Source organism: Nicotiana tabacum, chromosome 6 (genome assembly GCF_000715075.1).
Source record: "Nicotiana tabacum cultivar K326 chromosome 6, ASM71507v2, whole genome shotgun sequence".
NCBI classification, from domain to species: Eukaryota; Viridiplantae; Streptophyta; class Magnoliopsida; order Solanales; family Solanaceae; genus Nicotiana; species Nicotiana tabacum.
The window spans coordinates 153,893,233-153,911,959 of NC_134085.1; positions in this window are offsets into that span (position 1 = coordinate 153,893,233).

Below are 18,727 nucleotides of genomic sequence, written 5' to 3' on the forward strand. Positions count from 1 at the left end.
ATTTTGGGTCATTTCGAGATAGTTCCGGCCAGTGGCATCAATCCAACGGGATTTGAACCCCTTGATTCTTTTCTCAGGTAAATCTTTATCCCCTTACTGCTCTGAGAGTTTCATTCCTCTTCCCTTTCTTTAGGTTTTTATTCTCACATGCTTAGGTTACTCTCATTTTCTTTTTCTGAAACCTTGCTGTGTATAGTTCTAGGTCATTCCTGTGCTTCTTGTCTTCCCCTTAGTTAAGTTGTGTTGTCTTTTAGGTTTCATTTTTGTCAGTGTTAATTATTGGTTTCAGTTTTGTTAGTGTTAAATTGTTAGTGTTAATCACTGGTTTATTGAGATTTCAGTCAGTCGTCTTAGTTAAATTAGGTGTTTAAAACAGTTAAATTCATGTTAGTCTAAATTGAAATTGGATTTGCAGTTGAATCTGTTGTTAATTTGCTTAGGCGTGTTTTAGGTAGCTTAAATATTTCCAATAAAGTTCATGTTTGCCTGGGTTTCATTATGAAATTGGTTCGTCTTAAGATTATTTTCAAACCTTAAAGTTGTTCAAAGTTTTTGGGCTTGTGAGTCTATTTTGATTCGATTGGTGCTATTTGTTTTGATTGGTCTTGTTTGTCAATCTTTAGGGATCTGTAGAGGGCTAATTGTAAGTATGGAAACTTAAAGGGGCCATAAGGGTTAGGCAGGGACTGTAATAAGAAGGCTGTCTAGGGTCAATTTAGGGATTTAAGGTGTGAGGGAATCATTTTCTGTTAGCATAGAAGGTTCTAGAGGATAAGATAAGAGCTGAGAGTTTTAGATATTTTTTTCTTAAAGGTTAAAAATAACCAAGAAAGAAGGGGTAAAAAAGGGAATTGGTTAGCTGTACTAGGGCTGCCTTAGGCATGCCTATATATGATCTCTTTCCCTTCATTTTCAAGCAGCTGAAAACACTCTAAAAAAATACTGAAAAGCAAAACGACTGAGAGAAGTTATTCTGAAAACACATTGGGATTTCTGCATCTTTTGGGGTGAGAATTGATTCTGAATTTGCTCTCTAATCTTGAGTTTCAACTAGAATTCAAAAAGTTTCATAGAACTCTTGTGTTATCTGGGTGAAGATGAAATTGCTGGATTTTTGGGAGCTGTTTGACTTAGTTTTACTGTTGATCTTTGATGTACCTGTTATCTTGGTGCTGCTTTAAGCTGATTCTCAAAGTTCTCTATTTATCTTTGCTGCAATCAGGTATTTCCTCATTTGTAATGACTACTGAAGTGCAGGAGTTATTGAAGAATATTTTGTTTGGATTTCAGTTTGCACATGGCCTTTGAGCTGTTCATTCTTCTATTATTACTCTGTTCCTCTCATCTCTTTCTTATCATGTGTAAATTTGATGTGTTAACCCCTCACCCACTGGATTATCTAGTAACAAACACTTAATGATTCATGCTTTAGATGTGTTGTGTAATAGTTAAGTTTGAAGCCATGAGAAAATCAACATGTTTGTCTTGTTTCTTTTGCTGGATTAGAGTTTAATTGGACCTATGTTTGATGCCTTAGTATTTTTTAGGGTTTGTTTGGTTCTTCCATGACAATGATGTAGAGCTAATGGTTAACCTTTGGTTTCTTAGATGTAGTGAATGTTGGTGAAAGGATATGTATGAACTTAGTGTTAAAGGGTTCATAAAATTAATCTATTATTGCCTTGGGGTCCAATGTTTTGGATGTTGAACCAAGTTGAGTCTATTTTAATGATTGTACTTTTGAATTCATGAGAAGTTTGGCTAAAAGTCAGAATTCTACTACATTTTAAGTGGTGAGACAAACTGTGTGTGAGCTCTAGCTTCGGGTACTACTTCATCACTATAGCAACGTGATTTGGTCTTGAAATATGCTTTGCATTTTGTTCAAAACTTTGCAAGAATTGTCTGTTTAAACTCCAGATTCTTATAAAAATGTGATTGGCTTCAAGTAATATGAACTATGCAACTGGGCCTTTGTCGTTGGCCCAGTTAGGCCAAATACCCCTTGCCGAATATGTTGCATTTTGGGTTGCGTGTTGAGTCCAGTTGCCTTTACGTTTGTCATGAAAGTGTTCGGGTGACATTTGAGCCTATTTTCACTTGCCAGTCGTGGTACCTCGAGTAATTAAACACATGGTCTTATACAGCGCCAAGCTCATTAATTATTAGGCTTAGACCAAACCTTAATTTGGGATAAATCTGAACTCCTCTAGACCTTTTAATTAATTATGCTCACTAATTATTTGAGGTACACCATACGCAAATAAAATCCATAATGTATGGCCCTCACATAAATACAAAATTAGTATAGAAATGCCCTGAACTTGCGTAGTTTGCTTTAGGCGCGTTAATTAACTAATTGTCATAGCTACGGGTACGGTTCTCGTGACGTAGTTGTGATGCCTAATTTCTAAAATCTGGGGGTACATTTATGTGACCTGGCCACTTATTAATTTTGTTAATAAAATAAACATGTCGTGGATCGTGGGTACGGTTCCCGTGACATGATTCACAATGTGTAATTAAAGTAATTATCTGTATGACAATTGGATTATTAAAAGCGGTTTAGAAGGGATAAAATGCACATAAGTTTCAAAGATGTTTTAAAATCAAATAAATAAGCCAATAATAACAGTTGAGCGACCGTGCTAAAACCATGGAACCCGGGAATGTCTAACACCTTCTCCCGGGTTAACAGAATTCCTTATCCGAATTTCTATTTTCGCGGACTATAAAATAGAGTCAATCTTTCCTCGATTCGGGATTGGGACTGGTGACTTGGGACACCATAAATTATCCCAAGTGGTGACTATGAATTTAATAAAAATAATCTCGTTCGATTGTCACTTAAATTGGAAAAAAACTCCCTTATACCCTTTCGGGGGTAGTAAAAAGGAGATGTGACAGCTCTGACGACTTTGCTGGGGATTGAACCCAGAATCTCTGGTTCAGCGTTCAAGAATTCGAGCTTAGAATAATTGTTATATTTGGATTTATTTATTATCTGGTTTATTTACATGTTTGGGCCTAATGTGCTAAATGCCGTTTTTTATCGCTTTGATATTATCTGAACTATATATAAACTGCTACAAAACCCTTATCTCCTCATATTCGGGGATGTGCACGCTGGCGTGACTCCTCTTCTGTTAGTGTCATACCTTAAATTAGGAAGAGGCTCGGACAAGTTACAAAGTCATATGGCGTTTTGGTTCCCGGTACGTAGCCCCCCTCGGCTCGAGTTGTCCACTTGGGTGCATAAGTCTAGAACAACACACCCAGGTTTTGAACTTAGAATAACTCAGCCTCATGCCGGATTCCTAGTAGGAACGCTTTTTTGCATCATATGCATCTGACTTTGGGGACTCAACACAAAGGTTGGGTCCGTCTAGGACAGGCATACCCGAAAACAACAAACCAACATGATGCATGTTTATGTGCTACATGTGCATTTAAATTGTTTCGGACTACATGTTGACCGACTTCTAGATTAAGTGAGAAAAACCAGAATTTGTTAGAGAAAAGAAAAAAGAGACCAAGTGCGGAAAATGAGAGAAAATTTCATCCGTTGCCCAAAATCCGGTATCCAAAACATCCCGAAACGCTGCCGAATTTTTGAAAAAAAAAAGAGAAGAAAAAGGATTCCTTGAAATAAAAAAGTTTCTTGAAAAGAGAAGAATTAGTCCAAATTTTTTTGTTTTTTTTTCCTTTTCATGCCAAAATTAGTCGAACTACGCGAGTTTGATTCTCGCCGGATGTGGGATACGTAGGCAACCTTTATTGGGTCCAGCCCCGCTTTTTGGAAAACTTTGAAAAAATATATGAAGCATCGTCATTTTGTTGTAAATAAAGTGGGTAATGTCATTCTTGTCTAAAATAGCCGAATATCCCAACGGGATGCCGGAGGGTTGTTTTTGCAAGAATAGCCGCCGACTGTGTTTTGTCAAATTTTAGCCATTTAGCGAGAACAACCTTAAAAACTTCCATTTCAAAGTGTTGAAGGGTTGTATTCGCAAAAGTAGCCCTGACTTCTTGATTTTTGCAAAAATAACCCCTTTTTATCAGTTTTTCAAATGAGATTCACTTTGTGTGTAAACCAATCACCCTAATCTAAATGTGCAGAATGAGCACGAGTCATAATTTACCAATGAAGGTCATGTCCAAGATTCCGTTGGATCTACTCGTGTGGTGGGAAGATTTGGGTGAATTAGGACAAGATGTGGTCACCAGTACTTGAGGGGTCTCACCGGGTTATTGAAGATCAGGCCTAGAGGAAAATAATAAAAGCATTAGTTACATTTTGGGATCCAACACACAAAATGTTTCATTTCTCAGACTTTGAACTCACACCCACTTTAGAAGAGATAGTCGGTTATGTTAGGACTTAGGAGTACCGAAGCTTTGAGACATAAATATCTGGTTTCCCCGAGAGTCGTCACCTCTCACAAGTTTATTGATTTGCTAATAATAAGCAGGGGGTTGAATATGCAGACTTGGCGGTTGGGTTTTCTACTCCATAGTTCATATATCAGCGGTACGGACACATAGGGGGATTCGAAAGCCTAGAGAGCAAAATTTGCAGCAAAGGGAATCGACTAAAATGGGAAGAGCATAGATGTTTCGATTTCATGGTAGTATTTCTAGGTCTTTTAGTGTTTCCCAGGAGGGACGAAAATATCAATGTACGTGTATCCGGAGTTGTCAACACTATGCTTACCTAGGTCAAAAGCACCCTCGCACCCATGATAGTGTCCGAAATATTCCAAGCTCTTACAGCCTGCAAGGCCGGGGCAGACTTTTTTGAAGGGTGTAACTTGTTGCTACAAATATGGATGATTGAGCATCTATGTCATCGTCCCCAGTACATGAACCATGGGTCAACAGGAGAAAGCTGCATAGAGAAGTTTTATACAAGGGTCGACGGGTTCAACATGCCAGAAGGGGTCGCAGAATGGATATCTCGCCTCCGCTCCGTCACGGCCGATCAAATAGAATGGAAGTTGGGTTGGCTTCCTATTGATGAAATCATATATATACCTACTACCGGTCCCCACTTCCTCTTGATGGGTCTTAGAAGCATATAGCCTTATGACCCGTACTGGGTTTTGAAACAGCTGGGGAGGTGTCAAATAGTTCCAAAGTATGAAGACCTTAGTACTCAGGTAGTCAAGATCGGTTCCAACCGTCAGTTTCACGAGGCGGCAGTTCGCCAAATCTGGAGTGAGTGTCAGTACTTGACAGCAAGCACCCAAGTGCGTGATCTATCCAAGGGTAAAGTCTCGCCCGGTTACCTGGCATGGTACAAAAGTAGTGTTGAGTTTGGAAGACCAGCCAAAAGACCCCATCTTCAAGAATTTGTCGAGGCGTCACAGGAACAATGGGATTGGTTGGCCAAAGAAAATGAGTATAGGGCCATCATAAGCAAGCTGGAAAAGCAAGTTAGATATCTTCAATTTGAGAATGGTTTGCAAGCCGTTGCGGATGAGGGTGAAAAGGAAAAGCTAGCCAAAGAAAATGACGCCCTACGAGCCCAAATTCAGGAAATGAAAGTAGCAGCCGAAAACCCCGCTAGAAGTGCAAAAGAAGAAAAGTTTATAAGTAACCTTAGGCAGAAAGTGGGTGAATATGGTTTTGATCTGAATAAGGTCGAAGGCGAACTGGAAAGAGCTCAAACAAAATTGGCTAAAAATGTGGAGGAACGAGCACGCTTGGTCAAACAGTTAAAAGAGAAATATGACAATGGAATCGTGGGGTTGAAGAAAAAGATCACCGCCCTTGAGAATGAAATGACTAAGCAGGCAAGGGATTTCAAGGCAGAAAGAGAACACTGTTATGCATTGATGTCGTAGTTAGAAAAAGACTTGCAGCAGCTTCAAGAACAAAATCATATAGCTGAACAAGTTTTGGGGGCCAGGTCTCAGCACCAGAAAATGGTATCATCAAGGAGAGGGTTAGAGCAATTTCTGACTACATAGTCATGAAGTGCCATGAATGCAAACACATGACTAGAACCACTTTCTTTGTTGCGGTAATGACCTTCGTCCGCCAAATAATGAGTGACCTGGAGCGTCTTCAATGGGATCTTGCGCACAGGCCCGTGGCAAGGCCGACTAATGTCCCACGGGCCACTGGAGCAGTTGAGGCATTAATGTATTCATGATTTTCATTCGAGTCTGTGTTTTCATTTTCTTTATTGGAGTCTGTTAGTCTGTTTTCGAGTTTGTATTTTCATTTTCTATGTTGGAGTCGGTTAGTCTGTTTTTGAGTCTGTATTTTCATCTTTCTGTTGGAGTCTGTCAGTCCCCCTTTTCGAGTCTGTTAGTTAAAATTCTGTAGGATGAGTCGTTGTAATCAAGATGTTTTATGAAAAATTTGAAAACCCCAAAATCTTTTATTTATTTATTTATTTTACACTTATTCCCAGAACTACGCTTGGTCTGATTCATGCAGCGTCATAATACGTAGGCAATCTCTATAGGATTCAATCAAACCAGAAAAGAAAAGAAAAGATGAAAAAAAGAGAGAAGCCAAGAAACTGTGGGAAGGAAACAATGGCAAAATAAGAGAGATAAATGAGGGAATAAAGAACAACGAGAAATCAAGCAAAGAAAGGTAAAAATGGAAAAGAGAGAAATTGCAAAATAGAAATTAGGGAAAGCCGGGATGACGCAAGCAACCAATAAAATGCATAATAGAAATGGTTAACTATTTAGGTGCATTGCATCCCCAATATGCGATTACCTATCTGTTAAGATCTAATCGCTAACAAGTTTGTTGTTGATTTCAGTACAAGCAGGTGGTTAGTTTGTTTGGCATTCTGACAACTCATCCGTACAATACCAGGTCCAAAAACAAGTTGATCATGGCTAACCAAGAACTAGATGCAAGTGTTATTGATCCGTCGAGAAAGGGGGAAGAGTCTGATGTTAATCTGAAAGAGGAGTTGTATAAGCTGAAACAACAGATGGCATAGATGTACCAGGCATGGGTAAAAGGGCATCCACCACCATCCTACCCCGCTAACCCTACTTTCATCCCGCCGTTGGCTCAATCCTAGGAACCTTCCACTAATGATTCATCTCCAGGATTTCCCATTTACCACCACTACCAAGGCACCACCTCCCAAACACCACAATCTCCACCACCCAAACCAGTTCCATACCCTCATCCACCAGCCACCCCTATTTTCGTGGCACCCCCACCCACTACACTCCACCAATCCTCCAGTGAGCCTCTATTCCAAACCCAAGATAACAATACTATCCCCCGAAGCCTACTTTCAAGGCCCCGGAACCTTACTCCTACACTCCTCATTTCGACCTCCCTGTTGAGACTGAGAAACCACCTAAAAATCCAGAACAGGAGGAGATGTTCAAGAAGGTTAAAAGCCTGGAAAAGTAATTCAGAAACATGCAGGGATTGGGAGTCCAAGTGAGTGTGGCCTACAAAGATCTGTGTCTATTTCCTGTTGTTCAACTACCAGTGGGATTTAAGATGCCCAAATTCAATCTATATGATGGGCAAGGAGACCCGGTGGCCCATTTAAGGGGATTCTATAGTAAAATGAGAGGAGTCGGTGGGAAAGAAGAGCTGTTGATGGCATACTTTAGTTTGAGTCTGAGCAGCGCGGCATTGGAGTGGTACACTCATCAGGATCACAACAGATGGTATACATGGGATGCTTTGGCCCAAACATTCGCTTGTCATTTCCAATACAACCTCGAGATCGTTCCAAATCATTTGTCTCTGACTAAGATTGAGAAGAAGCCTAGTGAAAGTTTCAAGGAGTATGGTTTTCGTTGGAGAGAACAAGCGGCAAGGGTTGACCCGCCGATGAAAGAGAGCGAAATGGTGGATTATTTTCTGCAGGCCCTAGAGCCCACTTATTACGACCATCTGGTATCGGCCATAGGCAAGTCCTTCAACGAGGTAGTGAAGATGGGCGGCATGGTGGAAGAAGGGCTTAAGTCAAACAAAATCCTGAGTTACTCGGCTATTAAGGCAACTACTCAAGCCATCCAAAACGGTACTGGGGATTAATCGGAAAGAAGAAGAAAGAAGATGTGGCAACAATTAATTCAGGATCATGGTTTAGACCCAGGGTCCTGTCACACCATTATACTCAGCCTTGACCCTACCACCAAAACCACACCCAAACCTTGTATAATCCACCCCAGCATTACTTCCCATCACCGGACCCTCATTTTTCTATCCACCACGCCCAAACATACACTTAACCTCCTGCCTACGCACAATGGTGTGCACCAACCCCACAAAATAGCTACCCAGCTCCACAAAATGCTCACCCACCCCTATGAACCTACCGAAACCCTATCGGCCCAGGTTTACGGCCTAATGAAGCATTTAAAAATGAGAGGTTGCAGTGGAAGAAAACCTTGACCCCGTTGAGAGAGTCCTATACTAGTTTGCTCTGTAGATTGAGGCAATTAGATATGCTGAGGCCAATTGAGTCGAAATTGCCAAACCCTCCTCTAAAGAACCTTGATTACTCTGTAAGTTGTGAATATTATTTTGGTACTCCGGGGCATGATACGGAGAAGTGCTGGCACTTGAAAAATGCTATCCAGGAGCTCATTGACACAAACCAGATTGAGGTCCAAACTCCAAAGGCACTCAACATCAACTAGAACCCACTACCAACCCATCAGGAGACAAACATGATCGAGATAGTACATAAGGGAGGGGAGCCCAAAAAGCCTTCACAGACCATCATGATGATTTGGTCCAGTAAGGTCAAACCAACTAAAAACCAACAATTAAAGAATCAGTGAACAAGTTGAGTGGGGCAAATGGTGAACCATCTGCAGTAGTCAAGAAAGGGTCCCCAAGTGATGTTGCATCAAAACAAGAGAAGCCAAAAGTGGTTGTGTCAGGAGTGGCAAACAAGCCTATCATAATTGTAGAGGGTGCCCGTACGGATCCTGTCATCATCAAGCCTATAACCCAGTTGCCGATAGTCAACAACAAGGCTATCCCATAGAACTATGAACGGGTGATAGTAACTTACAAGGGTAAGGAATTAAAAGAAAAAGTCAATGAGGCCCATGGATTAACTCGCTCGGGGAGATGCTTTGCTTCAGAAGAGTTAAGGAAAGCTAAAACATCTAGAGATAACCCAGTTCTAGTGAAAAAAGCAGTGACTAAAGAAGAAGCGGAGGAGTTTCTGAGAAAAATGAAGGTACAAGACTATTCCATCGTGGAGTAGTTGAGAAAGACACCTGCTCAGATTTCATTGCTGTAATTGTTAATCCACTCAGACAAGCATCATCGAGCCTTGATGAAAATTCTGAACGAGGCTCACGTTTTCGACAAAATTTCAATAAACCATCTGGAAAAGATCTCCAACAAAATATTTGAGGTGAACAGGGTCACTTTCTCTGATGATGAGTTGCCTATGGAGGGTACTGAACACAAAAGAGCTCTCTATCTTACGGTAAAATGTGAAGATTCTGTGGTTACCAGGGTATTAGTTGAAAATGGTTATAGTGCAAACATCTGCCCTCTCTCTACTTTGAACAAGTTGAAAGTGGATGATGAGAGGATTCACCAGAACAACATCTGCGTTCGGGGTTTTGATGGTGGAGGGAAAGATTCAGTTGGTGATATAGTGCTTGAGTTGACAATTTGACCGGTGGAATTCACCATGGAGTTCCAGGCGTTGGACATCGTCGTCTCCTACAATTTGTTGTTAGGTCGACCTTGGATTCATGCCGCCAAAGCAGTCCCATCCACTTTGCACCAGATGGTCAAGTTTGAATGGGATAAACAGGAGATCGTCGTACATGGCAAGGATAATTTGTGTGCTCACAGTGATGCCATTGTCCCATTCATTGAGGTTGAAGATGACAAAGGGCCTTGGGTCTATCAGGTTTCTAAAACAGTAACGGTAGAGAAAATTCCAAAAGGGAAATGTGTTCCAACTCCAAAGGTGGCTGCCGCATCAGTTATGGTGGCTTTTGAAATGCTAAAAAATGGCTTTGTACCTGGTAAGGGTCTGGGCGCATCTCTGCAGGGTATTATATAGCTAGTGTCCCTCCCTAAAAACTTGGGTACATTTGGTCTGGGATTCAAACCTACAATGGCAGATGTGAAAAGGGCTAGAAAGCTGAAACAGAGGGCGTGGGCACTTCCAAAGCCTATCCCGCATCTCTCCAGGTCTTTTGTCAAGCCCGGTGCCAGGAAACGCCTGGTGATAACAGTTCCAAGTTCTATGGTCGACGTTGATGGAGAGTTAATTGAAAGGTTCCAGAGGTTGTTCGATGGTGTGAACATGGTGGAAGTTGGAGAAGGTTCTAGCAAGGCAGATGCACAGTTTGTCGGGCCGAATGCAAAGCTTAACAATTGGGAGGCTACTTCTCTCCCTACCCGGAAGGAGTTTTGGTAGTTTGCTTTTATTTTCTTTCAATTTATCTGGATTATTCCAGGGTTGTAATTGAGACTCTATGTTCCGTCCGTTTGGATGTATAAACCCTATTATCTGTTATTTCAATGAAATGCAATTTCCCTTTTCCATCATTCCTGATAGTTTTATTTTTGTTTTTCTTTTCTTCCCTATACAGTTCTTTTTATGCTAGTTTCAATGACATGACATGCACGAGGAATATTCAGCCCAGTTTAAAAAGTCAATCTAATTCTGAAATAATAATCCAAGAAAGAGAGTGTGATGATAAATCAGAATATGATGAGAATGAGGCCTTTGAAGAGATTAGTAAAGAACTAAGTCATTTTGAGGAAAAACCCAAGCCTAACCTGAATGATACGAAAGCAATCAATTTAGAGGACCCATATAATGCTAGAGAAACTAAGATAAGTGTCAATCTTGAACCGCAAATCAGGGAAGAAATAATCAAAGCACTGTTTGAATATAAAGATATTTTTGCATGGTTATATGACGACATGCCGGGTCTAAGCACTGACTTGGTGGTTCACAAATTCCCCACTAACCCCACATTTCCTCCCGTTAAGTAGAAGTTGAGAAAGTTCAAAACCGATATGAGTGCGAAGATTAAAGAAGAGGTCACAAAGCATCTTAATGCAAAGGTCATTTGGGTCACGCGATATCCTACATGGCTAGCCAATGTTGCGCCTGTGCCAAAGAAAGATGGTAAGACCAGAGTGTGTGTTGATTACCGTGATCTCAACAAGGAAAGTCCAAAGGACAACTTCCCACTGCCAAATATTCACATTTAGATTGATAATTGTGCCAAGCATGAGATTGGGTATTTTATGGATTGCTATGCGGGTTATCATCAGATCTTAATGGATGAGGAAGATGCGGAAAAGACGGCATTCATCACTCCATGGGGAACATACTACTACCGGGTCATGCCTTTGGCTTGAAAAATGCTGGGGCAACTTACATGAGGGTAATGACAACCATATCCCATGACATGATACACAAGGAGATTGAGGTCTACGTGGATGATGTGATCATAAAGTCCAGGAAGCAGTCTGACCACGTCAGAGATTTGAGAAAGTTTTTCCAGAGGCTCCGCAGGTACAATCTTAAGTTAAATCCTGCAAAGTGTGCATTTGGTGTCCCATCGGGGAAACTATTGGGGTTCATAGTCAGCCGATGGGGCATTGAATTGGATCCATCAAAGATCAAAACTATTCAAGAGTTACCACCACCAAGGAACAAGATTGAGGTGATGAGCCTGTTAGGAAGGCTAAACTGCATCAGCAGGTTTGTTGCTCAGCTCACGACAATTTGTGAGCCTATCTTCAAGTTGCTGAAGAAGGAAGCTGCGATCAAGTGGACTGATGAGTGTCAGGGAGCATTTGATAAGATAAAGGGGTACTTGTCAAACCCACCTGTGTTGGTCCCACCAGAACCGGGAAGACCTTTGATTCTGTATTTGACAGTCTTGGATAATTCATTTGGTTGTGTGTTGGGTCAGTATGACATCATTGGCAGGAAGGGGCAAGCCATCTACTATATCAGTAAGAAGTTCACATCTTATGAGGTTAAGTACACACACCTTGAAAAGACATGCTGCGCCCTAACTTGGGTAGCACAGAAGTTGAAGCATTATTTGTCATCTTACACTACTTACTTCATTTCTCACCTGGATCCATTAAAGTATATCTTTCAGAAGCCTATGCCCATAGGGAGACTTGCAAATTGGCAGATTTTGCTCACGGAGAATGACATTATCTATGTGACTCAGACTGCAATGAAAGCCCAAGCATTAGCTGATCATTTGGCCGAGAACCCGGTTGATGAAGAATATGAACCGTTGAGAACTTATTTTCCTGATGAAGAGGTGATGCATATTGACGAGCTGGAGCAGACTAAAAAACCAGGTTGGAAACTTTTCTTTGATGGGGCTACAAACACGAAAGGAGTCGGAATAGGGGCCGTGCTTATTTCTGAAACAGGGCATCACTACCTTGTTACGGCTCAGCTTCGTTTCTACTGTACCAACAATATGGCTGAGTACGAAGCATGCATTTTGGGTTTGAGGTTAGCTGTAGACATGGGTGTCCAAGAAGTCTTGGTCTTGGGAAACTCGGACCTTCTGGTGCACCAGATTCAAGGAGAATGGGAAACACGGGATTTAAAGCTCGTACCGTACCAACAATGTTTGCATGATCTTTGTCAACGGTTTCGGTCAGTAGAGTTAAGGCATATTCCAAGGATCCATAATAAGGTTGCCGATGCTTTGGCTACCTTGGCGTCAATGTTGCACCATCCGAACAAAGCTTATGTTGACCCTCTGCATATTCAAGTCCGCGATCAGCATGCTTACTGTAACATGGTGGAAGAAGAACTTGATGGTGAACCGTGGTTCCACAACATCAGGGAGTACATCAGAATGGGGGTATATCTGGTACAGGCCACGGGGGATCAAAAGAGAACAATTCAATGGTTGGCGAGTGGATTTTTCTTCAGTGGAGGAGTTTTGTACAAAAGAACTCCAGATCTTGGATTGTTAAGATGCATAGATGCTAGATAGGCCACGGCTATCATGACAAAAGTACATTCCGGAGTCTGCGGACCGCATATGAGTGGGTATGTTCTGGCAAAGAAATTTTTTCGAGCGGGTTATTATTGGCTGACCATGGAGCGAGATTGCATCAGTTTTGTGCGCAAGTGTCATCAATGTCACGTGCACGGAGATTTGATTCATTCTCCGCCATCTGAATTGCATACAATGTCTGTACCATGGCCCTTTATGGCTTGGGGTATGGATGTTATCGGACCAATTGAGCCAGCGGCATCCAATGGGCACAGGTTCATTTTGGTGGCCATTGACTATTTCACTAAGTGTGTTGAAGTTAAAACTTTCAAGTCTGTGATCAAGAAAGCAATGGTCCATTTTGTTCACTCAAATATCATTTGTCGGTTTGGGATCCCAAAGGTAATCATCACAGATAACGGTGTTAATCTCAATAGTCATTTGATGAAAGAGGTATGTCAACAGTTTAAGATTACGCATCGCAATTCCATGCCATATCGCCCCAAGGCAAATGGAGCAGTCGAGGCAGCGAACAAGAATATAAAGAAGATACTTTGGAAAATGGTAGAAGGTTCCAGGCAATGGTATGAGAAGTTTCCCTTTGCGTTGTTCGGTTATCGTACTACTATTCGTACTTCAGTAGGTGCAACTCCTTATTTGTTCGCATATGGCACAGAAGCAGTGATACCCGCGGAAGTTGAAATCCAATCCCTACGGATTGTTGTTGAAGCTAAGATTGATGATGATGAGTGGGTCAAGACCTGTTTAGAGAAATTAAGTTTGATTGATGAGAATAGATTGGCAGCAGTGTGTCATGGCCAGTTGTATCATAAGAGAATGGCAAGAGGATACAACAAGAAGGTGCGTCCCCAGAAATTTGAAGTAGGTCAACAATTATTAAAATGCATCCTTCCACACCAGGCTGAAGCAAAAGGCAAGTTCACCCCAAATTAGCAGGGGTCGTTCATCGTAACAAGAGTGTTGTCCAATGGTGCTTTGTATTTAATGGATATAGAAGGCAAATGTGTAGATATGGCTATCAATTCTGATGCAGTCAAAAGATATTATGTATGATTTCTTTGATTTAAATTGTGTTTGTTTGTACTTGGCATGTTTTGAAGATTGGAATGACGAAGGCATTTTGTTCTGCTATCTAAACACTTTATCCTTTGTTACCCCTTTGAGCCTTATTTATTTCCTTTCATACCCCTCTTTTGGAATCAGTAGCAAAGTTCGGAAATGCGAGTGTAAAAGATATGTAAAGGAAAAGAGAGAAAAAGAGAAAGAAAAGAATGGAAAAGAGGAAAAAAACAACAACAAAAGAAAAAGAAGAGAAAGAAAAGAAAGAAAAGAAAAGAGAAAATCACAACAACAGAGTAATTTCTATGACATGAACTACATTCGACCTGATTCCTTTTAGGGATACGTAGGCAGCCTCACGGTTCGGTCCCATCAAAATAAAATTCAAAAGCCCCAAGCAAAGAAACTGGGGCAGAAGTTGTGGTTGTTGTAAGAAATCTGATTCCAAAAGTTGTAATTTTGAACCCATTTGAATTGTTTTGAGCCTTTTGATATCCTTTTTTTCTAACCTTATCCAAAAGCCCGCATTACGGTCCAAAGAAAGACTTTCCGATCAGTCTTCGAGATATGCCGAGTCGAGCAAGTAGAGGTGATTCATATTAGGGACAACACTCCGGTACAAGCAGGAAAAATGAAAATGAGAGTCTTATTGGTGAAAACCCTCCCGGGCACCGTAAGGCGACGGAAGCTGAAAGAAATTAAAATGAGAGAGTCTTATTGGTGAAAACCTTCACGGGCACTATAAGGCGACAGTGAGTTGAGAGATGAACAAATGAGAGAGGTTTGTTGGTGAAAACCCTTCAGGGCACCGCAGGCCGAATATGGTCAGGGATTTGGTGAAGAATTAGGGTTTTGAAGGTCTCGAGGCATAGAGTATGACAAATGAAAGTTGATTGGTTGGATAGACTAGGATGATTAGTCCAAAATGCATGTCATGATCATCGGTACCAGTTGCTCCACTCAGATAAGTTTCTTTTCTTTTTCCCCTTCAAACAGTCATTCAGTTTTGAATTTTCTTCCTTATTCCTAACTCTCAAAAGTCATTGCATTTCATTTCTTTTGGGTTTATTTCTCTAAGATGTTTCCAATTTCAGTCTTGTTTAAGCAAATAAGAAAGGATTTCAAAGCTCACTACCAATTTCCAAAATTGCACAAAGCACAGTGCGGCCAAAGCATGCCAGAGATAGTATGATGTAAAGTGGGATATAAAGTGTCAGTGAAAGTTCCATCGGTGGAATGGTTTAGTAATTTCATGTGAGATGCAGAGGTTCAGATAGAGGGGTCAAAAATGTAAAACAACGATTTGGGTATAGAGCACTCGGGTCATCCAGGGTCCTGCAGTTGAGGATCATCCAGAAAGTCAAAACTTGGCCAGTTCAAGTAGCTAGTCAAAGAAAAGCACGACAAGGGAAGAGCCACCTTCAACAAGAATGCCACAAACTAACCACCACATTTTCAAACTGACAAGATTTTTCTTTGATTTAAAATAGGGGCAGGAAATTTCGTTTGTGTCGAAGAAACCCTCCGTAAGGAAAGCAAGTACCAGACAGGTTTGACCGTAAATTCTCAGGACCCTCCTGGATAATGGGACCTAGTTTAAAATTCAAGCATGCATGAGTAACAAGATCTAGCATAAGTCTTACCCCAAATAAATATAAGTTGGCTTTGAAGTTTTCATTCTTAGGATAGGATTCAATTCGAAATTTTCAAGACCCTCCTAAATAATGGGACCTAGCTTTAAGATTTCCATTAGATAACAAGGCTTAGCGTAAGTTCTGCTGTAGGGAAGTATAATTCAACCTTAAAAGTTGTCACTCTTAAGATAAGACTTGATTTTGATTTTTAGGACCCCCCTGGATAATGGGATGTAGTTTTAAAACTTTCTTAGATAACAAGACTTAGCGGAAGTCATACCTTTAGAAGATATAATTTAGCTTTAAAACTATCATTTTACTAGGAGTTTTCAGGACCCTCCTGGATAATGGGATCTAGCTTTCAAATTCTTAGAGATATTTGGTAACATGATTCAATTAACACTCACAGATGTGCCCAGCTCAGGGCAAAAAAATTTCTTTATTTTGTTTATTTTGTTGAAATCAGGCACCCACCTGGAGAACGAAGGGAAGAAATTCAAGTGTTGGTAATCAGGAGCCCACCTAAAGAACGAAGGGAAGCAGCAATTCAAGTGTTGGTAATCAGGAGCCCACTTGGCAAATGAAGGGAAGAAATTTAAGTGTTGGTAATCAGGAGCCCACCTGAAGAACGAAGGGAAGCAGCAATTCAAGTGTTGGTAATCAGGAGCCCGCCTGGAGAACGAAGGGAAGCAATTTAAGTGTTGGTGATTAGGAGCCCACCTGAAGAATAAAGGAAAGCAACAATTCAAGTGTTGGTAATCAGGAGCCCGCCTGGAGAATGAAGGGAAGCAATTTAAGTGTTGGTAATTAGGAGCCCGCCTGAAGAACGAAGGGAAGCAACAATTTAAGTGTTGGTAATCATGAGCCTACCTGAAGAACGAAGGGAAGCAACAATTCAAGTGTTGGTAATCAGGAGCCCACCTGGAGAACGAAGGGAAGCAATTTAAGTGTTGGTAATTAGGAGCCCACATGAACGAAGGGAAGCAGCAATTCAAGTGTTGGTAATTAGGACCCGCCTGGAGAACGAAGAGAAGCAATTTAAGTGTTGGTAATCAGGATCCCACCTAAAGAACGAAGGGAAGCAACAATTCACGTGTTGATAATCAGGAGCTCACCTGGAGAACGAAGGGAAGCAGTGCAAGTGTTGGTAATTAGGAGCCCACCTGGAAGAACAAAGGGAAGGCGACAGTGGTCAAAGGAAGACAGATCAAGTTCAGCAATCAGGCGCCCACCTGAGGAAAAGGGAAAAGCATCTCAAATTACAATTCAAATCGGCAACAAAGGAATTTCACCTGGAGAGTACGAGTCAACAGGGCGACATGAACTGCAAGATCAAGTTTGAAGATATAAATAGGATTCTTATAATTCATAGATCATAGTTTAGTCTAGTTTCTTCCATTTTGTCTTGGTGCAATAAGGAGTTCAATAAGCAATAGCAGCAGCATCAACAGTGAAATCACAGCTTCCTGGTAGTCCCAGCTACCGAAACTTCCCGAACTACACTGACATGATTCCTTTATAGACAATGATATGTAAGCAACCTCAGAAGCAGTATGCGGTCAAATATTTCAAAAATGCTTCCCACAGAGTGTTCAAACGGGCAAAATCGCTCGTATCCGCTCACTTTATCTTTGCACGAAAACTCTCCGTGTTTTCGAGCAAAGAGGGACAGTTGTGAGCACGTGATTTTTGCCCTATACGAATTATTCCCATAAATTCGAACAAAATAAATTTTTTCCATTGTTTTGCAATTTCGTGGATTTTTATTAATTGCTTGCATTAGTCTGTGCACGTTTATTATATTTAATTCAAAAAAATACAAAAAAAATACATTGCATCTGCATTTAGGATTAATTTTGTATTTTTAAATTAATTAGTAATTTAGTTGTGTTACAAAAATAGAAAAATCACAAAAATAACTCATTTTTACATTTAGCTTCGAATTTTATAATTTTCTTTTAATTTGGTAATTAACTAGTTGTGGTAAGTATTATTTTAAGTAATTGATCTAATTTGGTAGGATAATTTGGTTTAGAATATAATTTAGGTTTTATTTTTAATTTTGAAAAGAAAAGAAAATTTGAAATTGAAAAAGAGAAAAGGTTTTAAAACAAGAGAATTTTAATTTTTGGGTTCATTAGTTGAATTTCCCCCCAGGCCCAAACACTTTTCTCCTGAAAACCCGTCCAAACCCGCTCAATCAGGCCCAAACCCATTCCCTTAACCTGGTCTGCCCCCTTTCCACCCCTTCCCATCTCAACCGTTGATCTCATTCGATTTAACAGATCGGAACTTGATCCCTCCCCCGAATAAAATTGTTCTAACCTAGCCCTACCCCCCTCAGATCCACTTCCTCCCATCTTCGTCTCTGAATTCTGAAACTCTAGAGATGCCGCCTTGAAACACTACGCCGGCGGCGACGCCGCAAACCACTCCAATCCACCCGAAAATAACACCCCAGAACCCTCTCACCCTCCTCTTTCCAAATCTCCAACCAGCTACCCTTGAATCCCTGTAGGTTGGCTCGAATTTTAGACCAAAAAACTCGATCAAAAACCCAACTTCCCTAAATCGCTCAAAAATCAAATCACGTCGTCCTTGACCCTCCCTCATTCATTATCGATCTTCCAAAAACCCCACCAGGAACCCCTAATCCTAAATCTACAACAAGTTAGAAGTCCTCTATTTGTTTTCAAGCTTCGAACTAGCCGAAAATACAGGCTGGTTAGTTGTTCTTGGCAAGAACAACTAATTAGCCTCAATTTCGGGTCATTTCGAGATAGTTCCGACCCGTGGCATCAATCCAATAGGATTTGAACCCCTTGATTTTTTTTCTCAGGTAAATCTTTATCCTCTTACTGTTTTGAGAGTTTCATTCCTCTTCCCTTTCTTTAGGTTTTTTTTCCTACATGCTTAGGTTACTCTCATTTTCTTTTTCCGAAACCTTGATGTGTATAGTTCTAGGTCATTCCTGTGCTTCTTGTCTTCCCCTTAGTTAATTGTGTTGTCTTTTAGGTTTCATTTTTGTCAGTG